The following is a 22,423-nucleotide window of genomic DNA, read 5'->3' as shown; positions in this document are numbered from 1 at the left end:
ACATGGCCTCGGAACACACGCAATACACTTAGGTTGACTTGACGAGCCTAGCATGTACAGACATGGCCTCGGAACACGGAGGACCGAAAGGTCGAGCATGAGTCGTATAGAAGATACGATCAACATGGAGATGTTCACCGATCTTGACTAGTCCGTCTCACGTGATGATCGGACACGGCCTAGTTAAACTCAGATCATGTCTCACTTAGATGACGAGAGGGATGTCTATCTGAGTGGGAGTTCATTAAATAATTTTATTAGATGAACTTAATTATCATGAACTTAGTCTAAAATCTTTACACTATGTCTTGTAGATCAAATGGCCAACGTTGTCCTCAATTTCAACGCGTTCCTAGAGAAAACCAAGCTGAAAGATGATGGCAGCAACTATACGGACTGGGTCCGGAACCTGAGGATCATCCTCATAGTAGCCAAGAAAGATTATGTCCTAGAAGCACCGCTAGGTGAAGCACCAATCCCACAAAACCAAGACGTTATGAACGCTTGGCAGCAGCGTGCTGATGATTACTCCCTCGTTCAGTGCGGCATGCTTTACAGCTTAGAACCGGGTCTCCAAAAGCGTTTTGAGAAACATGGAGCATATGAGATGTTCGAAGAGCTGAAATTGGTTTTCCAAGCTCATGCCCGGGTCGAGAGATATGATGTCTCCGACAAGTTCTTCAGCTGTAAAATGGAGGAGAACAGTTCTGTTAGTGAGCACATACTCAGAATGTCTGGGTTGCACAACCGCTTGACTCAGCTGGGAGTTAATCTCCCGGATGACGCGGTCATTGACAGAATCCTTCAGTCGCTTCCACCAAGCTTCAAGAGCTTTGTGATGAACTACAATATGCAGGGGATGGAAAAGACCATTCCTGAGGTATATTCGATGCTGAAATCAGCGGAGGTGGAAATCAGAAAAGAACATCAAGTGTTGATGGTGAATAAAACCACTAAGTTCAAAAAGGGCAAGGGTAAGAAGAACTTTAAGAAGGACGGCAAGGGAGTTGCCACGCCTGGTAAACCAGTTACTGGGAAGAAGTCAAAGAATGGACCCAAGCCCGAGACTGAGTGCTTTTATTGCAAGGGAAGTGGTCACTGGAAGCGGAACTGCCCCAGATACTTAGCAGACAAGAAGAAGGCCGGCAACACCAAAGGTATATGTGATATACATGTAATTGATGTGTACCTTACCAGTACTCGTAGTAGGTCCTGGGTATTTGATACCGGTGCGGTTGCTCATATTTGTAACTCAAAACAGGAACTACGGAATAAACGGAGACTGGCAAAGGACGAGGTGACGATGCGCGTCGGGAATGGTTCCAAGGTCGATGTGATCGCCGTCGGCACGCTACCTCTGCATCTACCCACGGGATTAGTTTTAAACCTCAATAGTTGTTATTTAGTGCCAGCTTTGAGCATGAACATTGTACGTGGCTACTCATTTAAATCCGAGAATAATGGTTGTTCTATTTATTTGAGAGATATGTTTTATGGTCATGCCCCGCTGGTCAATGGTTTATTTTTGATGAATCTCGAACGTGATGTTACACATGGTCATAGTGTGAATACCAAAAGATGTAAAGTTGATAACGATAGTCCCACATACTTGTGGCACTGCCGCCTTGGTCACATTGGTGTCAAGCGCATGAAGAAGCTCCATGCAGATGGACTTTTGGAGTCTCTTGATTACGAATCATTTGACACGTGCGAACCATGCCTTTTGGGTAAGATGACCAAGACTCCGTTCTCCGGAACAATGGAGCGAGCAACCAACTTATTGGAAATCATACATACCGATGTGTGTGGTCCAATGAGTGTTGAGGCTCGCGGAGGATATCGTTATGTTCTCACTCTCACTGATGATTTAAGTAGATATGGGTATGTCTACCTAATGAAACACAAGTCTGAAACCTTTGAAAAGTTCAAGGAATTTCAGAGTGAAGTTGAGAATCAACGTGACAGGAAAATAAAATTCTTACGATCAGATCGTGGTGGAGAATATTTAAGTCACGAATTTGGTACACACTTAAGGAAATGTGGAATAGTTTCACAACTCACGCCGCCTGGAACACCTCAGAGAAATGGTGTGTCCGAACGTCGTAATCGCACTCTATTGGATATGGTGCGATCTATGATGTCTCTTACCGATTTACCGCTCTCATTTTGGGGCTATGCTTTAGAGACTGCCGCATTCACTTTAAATAGGGCTCCGTCTAAATCCGTTGAGACGACACCGTATGAATTATGGTTTGGGAAGAAACCTAAGCTGTCGTTTCTAAAAGTTTGGGGATGCGATGCTTATGTCAAGAAACTTCAACCTGAAAAGCTCGAACCCAAGTCGGAAAAATGCGTCTTCATAGGATACCCTAAGGAAACGATTGGGTATACCTTCTACCTCAGATCCGAAGGCAAGATCTTCGTTGCCAAGAACGGGTCCTTTCTGGAGAAGGAGTTTCTCTCGAAAGAATTGAGTGGGAGGAAAGTGGAACTTGATGAGGTGATAGTCACCCCTTCCGTACCGGAAAGTAGCGCAGCGCGGGAAAATGTTCCTGTGGTGCCTACACCGACTGGGGAGGAAGTTAATGATGATGATCATGAAGCTTCGGATCAAGTTACTGAACTTCGTAGATCCACAAGGACACGTTCCGCACCAGAGTGGTACGGAAAGCCTGTCCTGGAAATCATGTTGTTAGACAACGGTGAACCTTCGAACTATGAAGACGCGATGGCGGGCCCGGATTCCGACAAATGGCTAGAAGCCATGAAATCCGAGATAGAATCCATGTATGAAAACAAAGTATGGACTTTGACTGACTTGCCCGATGAGCGGCGAGCCATAGAAAACAAATGGATCTTTAAGAAGAAGACGGACGCAGATGGTAATGTGACCATCTACAAAGCTCGACTTGTCGCTAAGGGTTATCGACAAGTTCAAGGGGTTGACTACGATGAGACTTTCTCACTCGTAGCGAAGCTGAAGTCCGTCCGAATCATGTTAGAAATTGCCGCATACTATGATTATGAGATATGGCAGATGGACGTCAAAATGGCATTCCTTAACGGCTTCCTTAAGGAAGAGTTGTATATGATGCAGCCGGAAGGTTTTGTCGATCCTAAGAATGTAACAAAGTATGCAAGCTCCAGCGCTCAATCTATGGGCTGGTGCAAGCATCTCGGAGTTGGAACATTCGCTTTGATGAGATGATCAAAGCGTTTGGGTTTACACAGACTTATGGAGAAGCCTGTGTTTACAAGAAAGTGAGTGGGAGCTCTGTAGCATTTCTCATATTATATGTGGATGACATACTATTGATGGGAAATGATATAGAATTCTTGGAAAGTATAAAGGCCTATTTGAATAAGTGTTTTTCAATGAAGGACCTTGGAGAAGCTGCTTATATATTAGGCATCAAGATCTATAGAGATAGATCAAGACGCCTCATTGGTCTTTCACAGAGTACATACCTTGACAAGATATTGAAGAAGTTTAGTATGGATCAGTCCAAGAAGGGGTTCTTGCCTGTGTTGCAAGGTGTGCAGTTGAGCACGGCTCAATGCCCGACCACGGCAGAAGATATAGAAAAGATGAGTGTCATCCCCTATGCCTCGGCCATAGGGTCTATTATGTATGCCATGCTGTGTACCAGACCTGATGTAAACCTTGCCGTAAGTTTGGTAGGAAGGTACCAAAGTAATCCCGGCATGGAACACTGGACAGCGGTCAAGAATATCCTGAAGTACCTGAAGAGGACTAAGGATATGTTTCTCGTTTATGGAGGTGATGAAGAGCTCGTCGTAAAGGGTTACGTCGACGCTAGCTTCGACACAGATCTGGATGACTCGAAGTCACAAACCGAATACGTGTATATTTTGAATGGAGGAGCAGTAAGCTGGTGCAGTTGCAAGCAAAGCGTCGTGGCGGGATCTACATGTGAAGCGGAGTACATGGCAGCCTCGGAGGCAGCACAGGAAGCAGTCGGGATGAAGGAGTTCATTACCGACCTAGGGGTGATTCCCAATGCATCGGGCCCGATGACTCTCTTCTGTGACAACACTGGAGCTATTGCCCTTGCGAAGGAGCCCAGGTTTCACAGGAAGACCAGGCATATCAAGCGTCGCTTCAACTCCATTCGTGAAAGTGTTCAAAATGGAGACATAGATATTTGTAAAGTACATACGGACCTGAATGTACCAGATCCGTTGACTAAACCTCTCCCTAGGGCAAAACATGATCAACACCATGACGCAATGGGTGTTCGATTCATCACAATGTAACTAGATTATTGACTCTAGTGCAAGTGGGAGACTGTTGGAAATATTCCCTAGAGGCAATAATAAATGGTTATTATTATATTTCTTTGTTCATGATAATCGTCTATTGTTCATGCTATAATTGTATTGTCCGGAAATCGTAATACATGTGTGAATGCATAGACCACAACGTGTCCCTAGTAAGCCTCTAGTTAACTAGCTCGTTGATCAACAGATAGTCATGGTTTCCTGACTATGGACATTGGATGTCATTGATAACGGGATCACATCATTAGGAGAATGATGTGATGGACAAGACCCAATCCTAAGCATAGCATAAAAGATCGTGTAGTTTCGTTTGCTAGAGCTTTTCCAATGTCAAGTATCTTGTCCTTAGACCATGAGATCGTGCAACTCCCGGATACCGTAGGAGTGCTTTGGGTGTGCCAAACGTCACAACGTAACTGGGTGACTATAAAGGTGCACTACGGGTATCTCCAAAAGTGTCTGTTGGGTTGGCATGGATCGAGACTAGGATTTGTCACTCCGTGTGACGGAGAGGTATCTCTGGGCCCACTCGGTAATGCATCATCATAATGAGCTCTATGTGACTAAGGCGTTAGTCACGGGATCATGCATTGCGGTACGAGTAAAAAGACTTGCCGGTAACGAGATTGAACAAGGTATTGGGATACCGACGATCGAATCTCGGGCAAGTAACATACCGATTGACAAAGGGAATTGCATACGGGATTGATTGAATCCTCGACACCGTGGTTCATCCGATGAGATCATCGTGGAACATGTGGGAGCCAACATGGGTATCCAGATCCCGCTGTTGGTTATTGACCGGAGAGGCGTCTCGGTCATGTCTGCATGTCTCCCGAACCCGTAGGGTCTACACACTTAAGGTTCGGTGACGCTAGGGTTGTAGAGATATGTGTATGCGGAAACCCGAAAGTTGTTCGGAGTCCCGGATGAGATCCCGGACGTCACGAGAGGTTCCGGAATGGTCCGGAGGTGAAGAATTATATATAGGAAGTCAAGTTTCGGCCACCGGGAAAGTTTCGAGGGTTACCGGTATTGTACCGGGACCACCGGGAGGGTCCCGGGGGTCCACCGGGTGGGGCCACCTATCCCGGAGGGCCCCGTGGGCTGAAAGTGGAAGGGAACCAGCCCTTAGTGGGCTGGGGCGCCCCCCTTGGGCCTCCCCCATGCGCCTAGGGTTGGGAACCCTAGGGTGGGTGGGTTCCCCCTTGCCTTGGGGGGCAAGGCAACCCCTTCCCCCCTTTGGCCGCCGCCCCCCCATGAGATCCCATCTCTAGGGCCGGAGCCCCCCCAGGGGGCCTATATAAAGGGGGGAGGGAGGGCAGCAACCTACAGCCTTGGGCGCCTCCCTCCTCCCCTGCAACACCTCTCTCTCTCTCGCAGAAGCTCGGCGAAGCCCTGCCGGAGACCCGCTACATCCACCACCACGCCGTCGTGCTGCTGGATCTCCATCAACCTCTCCTTCCCCCTTGATAGATCAAGAAGGAGGAGACGTCTCTGCATCGTACGTGTGTTGAACGCGGAGGTGCCGTCCGTTCGGCACTCGGTCATCGGTGATTTGGATCACGGCGAGTACGACTCCGTCATCCACGTTCATTGGAACGCTTCCGCTCGCGATCTACAAGGGTACGTAGATGCACTCCTTTCCCCTGATTGCTAGTACACTCCATAGATGCATCTTGGTGAGCGTAGGAAAATTTTAAAATTATGCTACGATTCCCAACAGTGGCATCATGAGCCAGGCCTATGCGTAGTTACTAGGCACGAGTAGAACACAAAGCAGTTATGGGCGTTGAGTTTGCCAATTCTTCTTGCCGCTACTAGTCGTTTCTTGTGTCGGCGGCATTGTAGGATGAAGCGGCCCGGACCGACCTTACACGTACGCTTACGTGAGACAGGTTCCACCGACTGACATGCACTAGTTGCATAAGGTGGCTAGCGGGTGTCTGGCTCTCCTACTTTAGTCGGAACGGATTCGATGAAAAGGGTCCTTATGAAGGGTAAATAGAAATTGGCAAATCACGTTGTGGTCATACGTAGGTAAGAAAACGTTCTTGCTAGAAACCTACAAACCACGTAAAAACTTGCAACAACAATTAGAGGACGTCTAACTTGTTTTTGCAGCAAGTGCTATGTGATGTGATATGGCCAGAAGATGTGATGAATGATATATGTGATGTATGAGATTGATCATATTCTTGTAATAGGAATCATGACTTGCATGTCGATGAGTATGACAACCGGCAGGAGCCATAGGAGTTGTCTTTATTATTTTGCATGACCTGTGTGTCATTGAATAACGCCATGTAAATTACTTTACTTTGTTGCTAAACACGTTAGCCATAGAAGTAGAAGTAATCGTTGGCGTGACGACTTCATGAAGACACAATGATGGAGATCATGATGATGGAGATCATGGTGTCATGCCGGTGACGAAGATGATCATGGTGCCCCGAAGATGGAGATCAAAGGAGCATGATGATATTGGCCATATCATGTCACTATTTGATTGCATGTGATGTTTATCATGTTTTTGCATCTTATTTTCTTAGAACGACGGTAGTAAGTAAGATGATCCCTTATAATAATTTCAAGAAAGTGTTCACCCTAACTGTGCACCGTTGCGAAGGTTCGTTGTTTCGAAGCACCACGTGATGATCGGGTGTGATAGATTCTAACGTTTGAATACAACGGGTGTTGACGAGCCTAGCATGTACAGACATGGCCTCGGAACACACGCAATACACTTAGGTTGACTTGACGAGCCTAGCATGTACAGACATGGCCTCGGAACACGGAGGACCGAAAGGTCGAGCATGAGTCGTATAGAAGATACGATCAACATGGAGATGTTCACCGATCTTGTCTAGTCCGTCTCACGTGATGATCGGACACGGCCTAGTTAAACTCGGATCATGTCTCACTTAGATGACGAGAGGGATGTCTATCTGAGTGGGAGTTCATTAAATAATTTGATTAGATGAACTTAATTATCATGAACTTAGTCTAAAATCTTTACACTATGTCTTGTAGATCAAATGGCCAACGTTGTCCTCAATTTCAACGCGTTCCTAGAGAAAACCAAGCTGAAAGATGATGGCAGCAACTATACGGACTGGGTCCGGAACCTGAGGATCATCCTCATAGTAGCCAAGAAAGATTATGTCCTAGAAGCACCTCTAGGTGAAGCACCAATCCCACAAAACCAAGACGTTATGAACGCTTGGCAGCAGCGTGCTGATGATTACTCCCTCGTTCAGTGCGGCATGCTTTACAGCTTAGAACCGGGTCTCCAAAAGCGTTTTGAGAAACATGGAGCATATGAGATGTTCGAAGAGCTGAAATTGGTTTTCCAAGCTCATGCCCGGGTCGAGAGATATGATGTCTCCGACAAGTTCTTCAGCTGTAAAATGGAGGAGAACAGTTCTGTTAGTGAGCACATACTCAGAATGTCTGGGTTGCACAACCGCTTGACTCAGCTGGGAGTTAATCTCCCGGATGACGCGGTCATTGACAGAATCCTTCAGTCGCTTCCACCAAGCTTCAAGAGCTTTGTGATGAACTACAATATGCAGGGGATGGAAAAGACCATTCCTGAGGTATATTCGATGCTGAAATCAGCGGAGGTGGAAATCAGAAAAGAACATCAAGTGTTGATGGTGAATAAAACCACTAAGTTCAAAAAGGGCAAGGGTAAGAAGAACTTTAAGAAGGACGGCAAGGGAGTTGCCGCGCCTGGTAAACCAGTTACTGGGAAGAAGTCAAAGAATGGACCCAAGCCCGAGACTGAGTGCTTTTATTGCAAGGGAAGTGGTCACTGGAAGCGGAACTGCCCCAAATACTTAGCAGACAAGAAGAAGGCCGGCAACACCAAAGGTATATGTGATATACATGTAATTGATGTGTACCTTACCCGTACTCGTAGTAGGTCCTGGGTATTTGATACCGGTGCGGTTGCTCATATTTGTAACTCAAAACAGGAACTACGGAATAAACGGAGACTGGCAAAGGACGAGGTGACGATGCGCGTCGGGAATGGTTCCAAGGTCGATGTGATCGCCGTCGGCACGCTACCTCTGCATCTACCCACGGGATTAGTTTTAAACCTCAATAATTGTTATTTAGTGCCAGCTTTGAGCATGAACATTGTACCTGGCTACTCATTTAAATCCGAGAATAATGGTTGTTCTATTTATTTGAGAGATATGTTTTATGGTCATGCCCCGCTGGTCAATGGTTTATTTTTGATGAATCTCGAACGTGATGTTACACATGTTCATAGTGTGAATACCAAAAGATGTAAAGTTGATAACGATAGTCCCACATACTTGTGGCACTGCCGCCTTGGTCACATTGGTGTCAAGCGCATGAAGAAGCTCCATGCAGATGGACTTTTGGAGTCTCTTGATTACGAATCATTTGACACGTGCGAACCATGCCTTATGGGTAAGATGACCAAGACTCCGTTCTCCGGAACAATGGAGCGAGCAACCAACTTATTGGAAATCATACATACCGATGTGTGTGGTCCAATGAGTGTTGAGGCTCGCGGAGGATATCGTTATGTTCTCACTCTCACTGATGATTTAAGTAGATATGGGTATGTCTACCTAATGAAACACAAGTCTGAAACCTTTGAAAAGTTCAAGGAATTTCAGAGTGAAGTTGAGAATCAACGTGACAGGAAAATAAAATTCTTACGATCAGATCGTGGTGGAGAATATTTAAGTCACGAATTTGGTACACACTTAAGGAAATGTGGAATAGTTTCACAACTCACGCCGCCTGGAACACCTCAGAGAAATGGTGTGTCCGAACGTCGTAATCGCACTCTATTGGATATGGTGCGATCTATGATGTCTCTTACCGATTTACCGCTCTCATTTTGGGGCTATGCTTTAGAGACTGCCGCATTCACTTTAAATAGGGCTCCGTCTAAATCCGTTGAGACGACACCGTATGAATTATGGTTTGGGAAGAAACCTAAGCTGTCGTTTCTAAAAGTTTGGGGATGCGATGCTTATGTCAAGAAACTTCAACCTGAAAAGCTCGAACCCAAGTCGGAAAAATGCGTCTTCATAGGATACCCTAAGGAAACGATTGGGTATACCTTCTACCTCAGATCCGAAGGCAAGATCTTCGTTGCCAAGAACGGGTCCTTTCTGGAGATGGAGTTTCTCTCGAAAGAATTGAGTGGGAGAAAAGTGGAACTTGATGAGGTGATAGTCACCCCTTCCGTACCGGAAAGTAGCGCAGCGCGGGAAAATGTTCCTGTGGTGCCTACACCGACTGGGGAGGAAGTTAATGATGATGATCATGAAGCTTCGGATCAAGTTACTGAACTTCGTAGGTCCACAAGGACACGTTCCGCACCAGAGTGGTACGGCAACCCTGTCCTGGAAATCATGTTGTTAGACAACGGTGAACCTTCGAACTATGAAGACGCGATGGCGGGCCCGGATTCCGACAAATGGCTAGAAGCCATGAAATCCGAGATAGAATCCATGTATGAAAACAAAGTATGGACTTTGACTGACTTGCCCGATGAGCGGCGAGCCATAGAAAACAAATGGATCTTTAAGAAGAAGACGGACGCAGATGGTAATGTGACCATCTACAAAGCTCGACTTGTCGCTAAGGGTTATCGACAAGTTCAAGGGGTTGACTACGATGAGACTTTCTCACCCGTAGCGAAGCTGAAGTCCGTCCGAATCATGTTAGCAATTTCCGCATACTATGATTATGAGATATGGCAGATGGACGTCAAAACGGCATTCCTTAACGGCTTCCTTAAGGAAGAGTTGTATATGATGCAGCCGGAAGGTTTTGTCGATCCTAAGAATGTAACAAAGTATGCAAGCTCCAGCGCTCAATCTATGAGCACCTCGGAGTTGGAACATTCGCTTTGATGAGATGATCAAAGCGTTTGGGTTTACACAGACTTATGGAGAAGCCTGTGTTTACAAGAAAGTGAGTGGGAGCTCTGTAGCATTTCTCGTATTATATGTGGATGACATACTATTGATGGGAAATGATATAGAATTCTTGGAAAGTATAAAGGCCTATTTGAATAAGTGTTTTTCAATGAAGGACCTTGGAGAAGCTGCTTATATATTAGGCATCAAGATCTATAGAGATAGATCAAGACGCCTCATTGGTCTTTCACAGAGTACATACCTTGACAAGATATTGAAGAAGTTCAGTATGGATCAGTCCAAGAAGGGGTTCTTGCCTGTGTTGCAAGGTGTGCAGTTGAGCACGGCTCAATGCCCGACCATGGCAGAAGATATAGAAAAGATGAGTGTCAGCCCCTATGCCTCGGCCATAGGGTCTATTATGTATGCCATGCTGTGTACCAGACCTGATGTAAACCTTGCCGTAAGTTTGGTAGGAAGGTACCAAAGTAATCCCGGCATGGAACACTGGACAGCGGTCAAGAATATCCTGAAGTACCTGAAGAGGACTAAGGATATGTTTCTCGTTTATGGAGGTGATGAAGAGCTCGTCGTAAAGGGTTACGTCGACGCTAGCTTCGACACAGATCTGGATGACTCGAAGTCACAAACCGAATACGTGTATATTTTGAATGGAGGAGCAGTAAGCTGGTGCAGTTGCAAGCAAAGCGTCGTGGCGGGATCTACATGTGAAGCGGAGTACATGGCAGCCTCGGAGGCAGCACAGGAAGCAGTCTGGATGAAGGAGTTCATTACCGACCTAGGGGTGATTCCCAATGCATCGGGCCCGATGACTCTCTTCTGTGACAACACTGGAGCTATTGCCCTTGCGAAGGAGCCCAGGTTTCACAGGAAGACCAGGCATATCAAGCGTCGCTTCAACTCCATTCATGAAAGTGTTCAAAATGGAGACATAGATATTTGTAAAGTACATACGGACCTGAATGTACCAGATCCGTTGACTAAACCTCTCCCTAGGGAAAAACATGATCAACACCATGACGCAATGGGTGTTCGATTCATCACAATGTAACTAGATTATTGACTCTAGTGCAAGTGGGAGACTGTTGGAAATATGCCCTAGAGGCAATAATAAATGGTTATTATTATATTTCTTTGTTCATGATAATCGTCTATTGTTCATGCTATAATTGTATTGTCCGGAAATCGTAATACATGTGTGAATGCATAGACCACAACGTGTCCCTAGTAAGCCTCTAGTTAACTAGCTCGTTGATCAACAGATAGTCATGGTTTCCTGACTATGGACATTGGATGTCATTGATAATGGGATCACATCATTAGGAGAATGATGTGATGGACAAGACCCAATCCTAAGCATAGCATAAAAGATCGTGTAGTTTCGTTTGCTAGAGCTTTTCTAATGTCAAGTATCTTTTCCTTAGACCATGAGATCGTGCAACTCCCGGATACCGTAGGAGTGCTTTGGGTGTGCCAAACGTCACAACGTAACTGGGTGACTATAAAGGTGCACTACGGGTATCTCCGAAAGTGTCTGTTGGGTTGGCACGGATCGAGACTGGGATTTGTCACTCCGTGTGACGGAGAGGTATCTCTGGGCCCACTCGGTAATGCATCATCATAATGAGCTCTATGTGACTAAGGTGTTAGTCACGGGATCATGCATTGCGGTACGAGTAAATAGACTTGCCGGTAACGACATTGAACAAGGTATTGGGATACCGACGATCGAATCTCGGGCAAGTAACATACCGATTGACAAAGGGAATTGCATACGGGATTGATTGAATCCTCGACACCGTGGTTCATCCGATGAGATCATCGTGGAACATGTGGGAGCCAACATGGGTATCCAGATGCCGCTCTTGGTTATTGACCGGAGAGGCGTCTCGGTCATGTCTGCATGTCTCCCGAACCCGTAGGGTCTACACACTTAAGGTTCGGTGACGCTAGGGTTGTAGAGATATGTGTATGCGGAAACCCGAATGTTGTTCAGAGTCCCGGAGGAGATCCCGGACGTCACGAGAGGTTCCGGAATGGTCCGGAGGTGAAGAATTATATATAGGAAGTCAAGTTTCGGCCACCGGGAAAGTTTCGAGGGTTACCGGTATTGTACCGGGACCACCGGGAGGGTCCCGGGGGTCCACCGGGTGGGGTCACCTATCCCGGAGGGCCCCGTGGGCTGAAAGTGGAAGGGAACCAGCCCTTAGTGGGCTGGGGCGCCCCCCTTGGGCCTCCCCCCATGCGCCTAGGGTTGGGAACCCTAGGGTGGGGGGGTTCCCCCTTGCCTTGAGGGGCAAGGCAACCCCTTCCCCCCTTTGGCCGCCGCCCCCCCCCATGAGATCCCATCTCTAGGGCCGGTGCCCCCCCAGGGGGCCTAAATAAAGGGGGGGGAGGGCAGCAACCTACAGCCTTGGGCGCCTCCCTCCTCCCCTGCAACACCTCTCTCTCTCTCTCTCGCAGAAGCTCGGCGAAGCCCTGCCGGAGACCCACTACATCCACCACCACGCCGTCGTGCTGCTGGATCTCCATCAACCTCTCCTTCCCCCTTGCTGGATCAAGAAGGAGGAGACGTCGCTGCACCGTATGTGTGTTGAACGCGGAGGTGCCGTCCGTTCGGCACTCGGTCATCGGTGATTTGGATCACGGCGAGTACGACTCCGTCATCCATGTTCATTGGAACGCTTCCGCTCGCGATCTACAAGGGTATGTAGATGCACTCCTTTCCCCTCGTTGCTAGTACACTCCATAGATGCATCTTGGTGAGCGTAGGAAAATTTTAAAATTATGCTACGATTCCCAACAATACTAATCTGGATTAGAGCACTTGGATCCATAAAAACTAGTTAATTCCAGCAAATAGCCCCTTCAACTCAACAAAAATGAAAATTTTGCTTCTCCCAACCTCGTCTCAATAGCTCTTTATTCTTGGCGGGAGGCACTTCCCTCTCCCAACCGCCACCTCTTCCTTGAACACTTCTCTGCCGCCTTTGAAAAAAGCACTTCTTCCCCACCGGCACCTCCAGCAAGCCGCACATGTAGGGGAACGCAATAGAAAACAAAATTTTCGGTATAGCGAGCACACCCAAGACCACTATGGAGACTGCATACAAGGTTTGATCTGATCCGTACCGACTCGTAGCGCAGCGAAAGAAGAGTCGGTGGAGATCGTCGGTGCAGATCCCCGCAGCTAGAATTTACAACCTCCCAACCGCGAGGATGTGCTCCCTCTCCGGACAGCCCTTCGGGAGGCGGTCGGACCGTCCCCCGGACGATGTCGTGGACAGCCCTTCGGGAGCACCCTCGAAACTCGGACGATAACTCGGACAGCCCTCTAGGAGGACACTCGAACAACCCCTCGGGCAAAAGATCAAAACTACAATCTATCTATGGGGTTTTACACATACGGTGTCAGCTATCCGGCAGGGCTTCGCCCGTCCAGAACTAGTTCCTGCCGGAACCCAGACAGCCTTTCGGCTCTACGAAACTATTTCGCTGGGAGGGAGAGAGAAGCCAGACAAGTCATGGCATGTGTATAAGGGCAAGGGATGATCCTTTAGGCAGCCCCCTCCACCCCTATTTATAGGCCAAGCCCAAGGGTGGCATCTCCAAGAAGCCAAGGGGGGAAATACCAAAAAAGCCGTCAAGGTGGCTTCTCCAAGAAGCCACCCAAAAAGCACTTTCACTATTCATGACGACATTTTTCAGCGTCCGTTCGAACCGAAAATATTTATGTGGGCCTAGAACATTTCCAGTACCCACTATAATAATTTTTGACGCGTTCCGGAACAATTCCAGATTAGTGATTTTTATCTGCGAAAAGCAAACAATAATGCGATTTCACTATTCATGACGACAGTTTTCAGTGTCCGTTCGAACCGAAAATATTTATGTGGGCCTAGAACATTTCGAGTACCCACTTAAAATAATTTTTGACGCGTTCCAGAAAAATTCCAGATTAGCGATTTTCATCTGCGAAAAGCACACAAGAATGCGTTTTCACTATTCATGACGACATTTTCCAGCGATCATAAATTCTGAAAATATTTCTGTGGGTCTTAGAATAATTCCAGTACCCACTAAAATGATTTTGGATTCGTTCCGAAACAATTCCGGATTAGTGAATTTCTCTCAGACTCCCTGTCTAGTATTCAACAGATAGATGACCCTTAAGCATGTGACCCTATAGGTTCGGTGAAGTATAGACATGACCGGAACACCTTCTGATCAATGATCAACATCGGAGCTGTGGACACCCATATTGATCCCTATACCCACATGAAGAAATATTCAAGTGAACCTCCAGTTGCCGTGTGCTATTCCCGTTGCTTCACGATATGTTACAAATACCCGAGGTGATATTTATGTGCATCCCCGTGGATCAACAACTTGTCCACTATGCAAGTTACCTCGTTACCAGTTTTGTTCTCTTTTCTCATTTTCGTGTTCCGGTATCCCTGTGATCAAATCACATTGTGTCTGGCCAGACGATGATGGATACCGTGACACCGAGAGGGCCCGAGGATATCTCTCCATCGCCGGAGGAGCAATTCCTGATCTTGAGCTATCTAGTTTCTAGTCATACTTTTCCGTGAACCCGTAAGCCGCCGTAACAGCCACCCATTTACGGATGACGTTTAACAAACCCCAAAGTTCACGAAGCAAGCACGAAGGAACTCGATACTCTCATGGTCCGAGGAATTATGCAAACATTAACTTCTCTGTGTTATTAACCATTAACTTGTGACGAATGTATCTCATAGCATAACATCAATTTGGGTCGATCCAACACAATCGTTCTACTAACATCGTGCCCTCAAAATTGCCAGCATAGACATGCCCATGATCAGGAAAACAGGATCATCATGCAATACTTGAGCCAGTCTTAGAGGCAAGACTAGGAATACATTTTACCGTTTATTATACCACACATGCATATGAGTTTCCCTCCGAGCCTCGTGTTATTGCAGACTCGGGAATCATAGCAGTTATAGCATGGAACATAAACATTCACTACAAACTTGGAGATACAAAATAACTGTTATTACTGCCTCTAGGGCATATCTCCTACAGACTCCCACTTGCACTAGAGTCATAATCCAGTTACATGGCTTCCCTTACACCAATGGCTATCCGGTGATGCTCATGCTTTGCTCGTGGCAGAGGCTTTGTCATCGGGTCTGACACATTCAGATCCGTGTGAACTTTGCGTACTTTCACTAAACCCTCTTCGACGTGATGTCGAATGAGTTTATATTTGCGTTGAATATGTCTTGTCTTATGGTGCGAACTTGGCTCCCTTGCCTGGGCCACGGCGCCACTATTATCACAATAGATCTCCACCGGGTCCTGGGCACTAGGAACCACACCAAGGTCTTCAAGAAATTGCTTGATCCATACCGCCTCCTTCGAGGCTTCTGAAGCAGCAACATATTCCGCCTCCGTCGTAGAATCCGCCACAGTCTTTTGTTTGGAACCTTTCCAATCTACTGCGCCACCGTTCAATATGAAAACATAGCCTGATTGAGATTTGAAGTCATCTGGGTCAGTCATGAAGCCTGCAGCAGTGTAACCACTTACAATGAGCTCTTAATCACCTCCGTACACAAGGATAAATCCTTGGTCCTTCTGAGGTACTTAAGAATACCCTTGACTGCGGCCCAGTGTTCCAATCCTGGATCACTTTGGTACCGGCTGCTAACACTTAGCGCATAGGAAACATCCGGTCTTGTACATAGCATGGCATACATAATAGAACCAACTGCCGAGGCATATGGAACATCATTCATTTATACTCGCTCACCAAGAGTCCGAGGACACTGATTCTTGCAAAGCACTGCGCCAGGTGACATGGGGAGAAGGCCCTTCTTGGAGTTCTCCATGTTGAACCTTTTCAACACCTTGTTAATGTACGTGCTTTGGCTAAGTGCTATCAGGCGTTTTGATCTATCTCTATAGATTCTTATGCCCAATACATATGCCGCTTCGCCTAAGTCTTTCATTGAAAAACTCTTCTTCAATGAGTCTTTTATTTCGCTGAGAAAATTCACGTCATCTCCAATCAACAATATGTCATCCACATACAAGATTAGAAATGCTTTTTCGCTCCCACTAAACTTCTTGTAAACACAAGATTCTTCGTCATTCCTGATGGAGGCAAACTCTTTGACCACTTTATCAAAACGAACATTCCATCTCCTCGACGCTTGCTTCAGTCCATAAATGGCTTTCTGAAGTTTGCATACCTTTCCAGCATCCTTATGAATGACAAAACCTTCTGGCTGTATCATGTATACATCTTATTTGACGTTTCCGTTTAGGAAAGCCGTTTTGACATTCATCTGCCATATTTCATAGTCGAAATAAGCAGCAATTGCTAGTAATATCCGAACAGACCTAAGCATAGCTACGGGCGAGAAAGTCTCGTCGTAGTCCACTCCTGGAACTTGTGTGAACCCTTTCGCGACAAGTCTAGCTTTGTGGATAGTAATGTTACCATCCGCGTCCGTCTTTCTTTTAAAAATCCATTTACAACCAATGGGTTTTACGCCTTTTGGAAGTTCTTCCAAGTTCCAAACTTGGTTTTCGTACATGGATTCCATCTCGGATTTCATGGCCTTGTGCCATTCCCTTGAGCTGGGCCCCGCCATCGCTTCCTTGTAGTGCGCTGGTTCATCGTCTTCAAGAATGAAGATTTCGTTATGAAACCACTCAAGTGGCTGGATAGCCCTACCTGATCTGCGCGGTTCAGTTACAACATTGTCTGAAGTTTCCGCATCACATGCGACAACTTCCGGCTCGGTTGTAGGGATAATTAGCGGAATTTCTTCCTGTTCCTTAGCCATATCAACGGTTGTCGAAGATTCATTAAACTCATTAAGTTGTACTGTCCACCCACTTAATTCTGTTGCAAGAAACTCTTTCTCGAGAAAGACTCTGTTTTTAGCGACAAACACTTTGCACTCGGTGGGTTGGTAGAAGAAATACCCAACGGTTTCCTTGGGATAACCTACAAAGTTATATTTGTCTGATCTGGGATCGAGTTTGCTTGGTGGTAAACGTTTTACATAAGCTTCACAACCCCAAACTTTGAGATGCGAAAAATTGGGTTTCTTCCCATGCCATAACTCGTATGGTGTCGTCTCAACAGATTTAGACGGTGCTCTGTTTAATGTGTGAGCGGCAGTTTCTAGTGCGTGACCCCAAAAAGATAACGGAAGATCCATAAGAGACATCATCGACCTTACCATGTCCAACAAGGTTCGGTTACGTCGTTCCGATACTCCGTTTCTCCGTGGGGTTCCGGGAGGCGTAAGCTATGAAAAAATTCCACGGTCACTCAGATGTTTGCCAAACTCATGACTAAGATATTCGCCTCCGCGATCAGACCGCAGAAACTTAATCTTTTTGTCACGATGATTTTCTGCCTCATTCTGAAATTCTTTGAACTTTTCAAAGGTTTCCGACTTATGCTTCATTAAGTAGATATAGCCATACCGACTTAAATCATCAGTAAAAGTCACGAAGGAAAAATACCCACCCCGTGCGGCCTTGTTCATTGGACCACATACATCACTATGTATTATTTCCAATAATTCACCCGCCCGTTCAGGATGACCCGTGAACGTCTTCTTGGTCATTTTCCCCATCAGACAAGCTTCACATGTGTCGAATGATTCAAAATCGAAGGACAACAAAACTCCATTTGACTGGAGTTTTTGCATGCGTTTCTTTCCGATGTGGCCAAGTCGACAGTGCCACAAGTAAGTGGTGGTGGTATCAGCCTTCTTAAGGCGTTTAGCATTCACGTTAAAGACATCATTTCCACATTCAAGATTTAGTATGAAAAGGCCCCCAACAATGGGTGCAAATCAATAAAACATATCCTTACAATAAAGTGAACAACCATTGTTCACTGACTTGTACGAATACCCATCATGCACTAAACATGATCCGGAGATAATGTTTCTACACAATGCCGGAACAAGATAACAGTTACTAAGTTCCAAAATAAATCCCGAAGGGAGACGTAGAGGCATAATGCCGACGGCTTGAGCGGCGATCCCAGCGCCGTTCCCGACCCGCATCACGACCTCATTCTTTGCCAGCCTGCACACCTTCTAAAGTCCCTGTATCGAGTTGCAAATGTGAGCAACCGATCCGGATCAAATACCCAACACTTAGAATTTTCGCTAGCAAGCAAAACATCAATGACATTAACTTGTATAACAATTATACCTTTTCCGGTTTTCCCAGACTTTTTATCTTCCATATACTTCTTGCAGTTTCTCTTCCAGTGTCCTGTGCCCTTGCAGTAAAAGCACTCAGTTTCATTCTTGGCTCCACCCTTAGAGTTGCTTTGGGAGCCGGTCTTACCGGCGCCCTTGCCCTTCTTTGGCTTGCCTTTCTTCTTTTTGAAACTGGCGGTTTTATTCACAAGCAACAGTTGCTTGCGATTTTTCCGCGGTCCTCCTTTTGTAGTTTTCAGCATGGCGAGCACCTCTTCCGGTGTCTTCTTCATCCGAGTCAAGTTGAAGTTCAAGACAAAACCGTCGTAAGACAGGGGGAGTGAAGAAAGCAACATGTCCATCATATGGCCAGGTGGAAGTGGAAATTCCAAGGCTTTAAGCCTTTCAGCATAGCCAATCATTTTGACCACGTGTTCGCCAACTGAACTACCCTCAGCCATCTTGCATTCCATCAAAGCCTTCATGATATCAAATCGTTCAGACTTTGCGGTTTCCTTGTACAGAGCATCCAATTCCCGGATCATACCAAGGGGTTTATGGAATTCAACACGTTTTTGAAGATCTGGACTCATGCAAGCTAGCACGAGGCACTGCACTAAGTTGTGATCATCATCCTTAGTGGCCCAGACATTTTGTACATCTTCCGGGGCCTCTGCCGTGGGTTTAGCTGGAAGATCATACTCTAGCACATACAATTTCTTAGCGCTCCTGAGGACAATCCTCAGGTTGTGGACCCAGTCCGCATAGTCGTTTCCAGTCGCAGCTAACTTCTCTTTCTCTAACATCAGGCCTAAGTTGAACGCGGTGTTGCGAGCCATTTGATCTACAACGGAAAACACAAGTTTCATTTAGACTTTGTTTATAATGAAAATGCACTAGTGAATAAACAGTTTTATTCCAAAGTGCGCTCCCACTCAAATCAATATCTCTCAAAATTGATTATGAGTGATACAAGACCGACATTTCGATTCAACGCCATTGATGTGGACATCACTGATGACGAGAATTTCAATTGGTAGGCAAACTTGCCGATCACATCTCCATGTGACTCTTGTTCATATTTCGATGGGTGCGTTCCGAGCTCAGGGCGATCCTGCCTGAACGTCAAAGACAACCAAGTGATCTTGCTGCGATGTCTGACCTCACCCGCCTCATTCCTCTCGATTCGTTCATACCCATGTGGACATGGAGCACCCCGAAAAGATACGAATTACAGACAGTGCTACACTTGGGTGAACACTAACTACTTTGATATTTTGAAGTGAGAGATCACCCTAATAAAAAGCGACTACCGCGCAATCAAGAAGGCTGCATCAAGAGGGATAAACATCTCAGGCAATTCATAATAGCATGATATGGTATAGCCCCTTATGACGGAGAAGTCTTTCATTTCTTCGTCTTCGGCATTCGCGTCGGTGTTCACCTTCGCAAAGATTGCCACCACCTTGTCGATGCACCAGATAATATTGCTATCTCCATAGCGTATAAAATTAATGCATTACTTAAGGTTGACACGCATGTCATTAAAGTGCAATCATATGGCTCCAGCCATCATGCCGAATCATGACACACAAATCATGTTAATTTACATCATATAGTCATCTCATACATAATCAAATTGAATATGAGCTTGCTATACCACATCACATGCAAAACATCCTGCAAAACCAAGTTAGACGCCTCTAATCGGTTTATGCAAAATTTTATTTTACGTGGCTTCTAAGGTTTTGACTTAAACCGCAGCTAACAACGTTTATCATCAAGTATGATTATTCAAGTCGCTACATTAACTTTGCGGGGTTTATGAAGCACGAGATAATAAAATCTTGAACCCCATACTAATCTTCGTCATACGCATGACCCCCGTGCAGATCATATCTGCATTGCCCTTTTGTCTGCGCAATTTCATCTTTCTCTCAACTATGGTGGAACCCAAAGAACTGATAGCACTTTGTTGATCAATCAGGATCGCGGATTGCCAGAACTTTGTGAAATTCCATCATGCCGTTTCAAGATCAGAAATATGCAAATTCTAGGGAAGCAACAAGAACATCGGGTAACAGATTTCATTTGCCAGCCGCATAAATAATTTTCAGCAATAGATCTCATCTACTCCAAAGTTATATTATGCAATACCCATACATCTCCATGTATTCTAGCTCGTAACCTGCATCTACGCATAGCACGGCTCTTGATGCCACTGTAGGGGAACGAAACAGAAAACAAAAATTTCGGTATAGTGAGCACACCCAGGACCACTATGGAGACTGCATACAACGTTTGATCTGATCCGTACTGACTCGTAGCGCAGCGGAAGAAGAGTCGGTGGAGATCGTCGGTGCAGATCCCCGCAGCTAGGATTTACAACCTCCCAACCGTGAGGATGTACCCCCTCTCCGGACAGCCCTTCGGGAGGCGGTCGGACAGTCCCCCGGACGATGTTGCGGACAGCCCTTCGGGAGGACCCTCGAAACTCGGACAGCCCTTCAGGAGGACACTCGAACAGCCCCTCGGGCAAAAGATCAAAACTACAATCTCTCTATGGGGTTGCACACATACGGTGTCAGCGATCCGGCAGGGCTTCGCCGTCCAGAATTAGTTCCTGCCGGATCCCAGACAGCGTTTCGGCTCTACGAAACTATTTCGCTGGAAGGGGGAGAGAAGCCACACAAGTCATGGCATGTGCATGAGAGCAAGGGATGATCCTCTAGGCAGCCCCCTCCACCCCAATTTATAGGCCAAGCCCAAGGGTGGTTTCTCCAAGAAGCCAAGGGGGGAAATACCAAAAAGGCACTCAAGGTGGCTTGTCCAAGAAGCCACCCAAAAAGCACTTTCACTATTCATGACGACATTTTTCAGCGTCTGTTCGAACAAAAAATATTTATGTGGGTCTAGAACATTTCCAGTACCCACTATAATAATTTTCGACGCGTTCCGGAACATTCCAGATTAGTGATTTTCATCTGCGAAAAGCAAACAAGAATGCGATTTCACTATTCATGACGACAGTTTTCAGCGTCCGTTCAAACTGAAAATATTTATGTGGGCCTAGAACATTTCCAGTACCAACTTACAATAATTTTCGACGCGTTCCGGAACAATTCTAGATTAGCGATTTTCATCTGTGAAAAGCAAACAAGAATGTGTTTCACTATTCATGACGATATTTTTCAGCGATCATAAATTCTGAAAATATTTTTGTGGGTCTTAGAATAATTGCAGTACCCACTAAAATGATTTTGGATTCGTTCCGAAACAATTCCGGATTAGTGAATTTCTCTCAGACTCCCCGTCTAGTATTCAGCAGATAGATGACCCTTAAGCATGTGACCCTATAGGTTTGGTGAAGTATAGACATGACCGGAACAGCTTCCGATCAATGATCAACATCGGAGCCATGGACACCCATATTGATCCCTATACCCACACGAAGAAATATTCAAGTGAACCTCCAGTTGCCGTGTGTTATTCCCGTTGCTTCACGATATGTTACAAACACCCGAGGTGATATTTATCTGCATCCCCGTAAATCAACAACTTGTCCACTATGCAAGTTACCTCGATACCGGTTTTTTTCTCTTTTCTCGTTTTCGTGTTCCGGTATCCCTGTGATCAAATCACATTGTGTATGGCCAGACGATGACGGATACCGTGACACCGAGAGGGCCCGAGAATATCTCTCCATCGCCGGAGGAGCAATTCCCAATCTTGAGCTATCTGGTTTCTAGTCATACTTTTCCGTGAACCCGTAAGCCGCCGTAACAGCCACCCATTTACGGATGACGTTTAACAAACCCCAAAGTTCACGAAGCAAGCACGAAGGAACTCGATACTCTCATGGTCCGAGGAATTATGCAAACATTAACTTCTCTGTGTTATTAACCATTAACTTGTGACGAATGTATCTCATAGCATAACATCAATTTGGGTCGATCC

At 46.0% G+C, this 22,423-nt stretch overlaps 1 pseudogene; it reads left to right on the top strand.

Moving 5' to 3' along the window:
* Positions 1-272: 272 nt before the first annotated feature.
* LOC141040656 (uncharacterized) lies at positions 273-14,041 on the top strand (annotated as a pseudogene).
* The last annotated feature ends 8,382 nt before the right edge of the window (positions 14,042-22,423 follow it).

Source organism: Aegilops tauschii, chromosome 2 (genome assembly GCF_002575655.3).
Source record: "Aegilops tauschii subsp. strangulata cultivar AL8/78 chromosome 2, Aet v6.0, whole genome shotgun sequence".
NCBI lineage: Eukaryota > Viridiplantae > Streptophyta > Magnoliopsida > Poales > Poaceae > Aegilops > Aegilops tauschii.
Note: the sequence above shows the minus strand (reverse complement) of the source record. Positions and strands in the feature narration are given on the sequence as shown.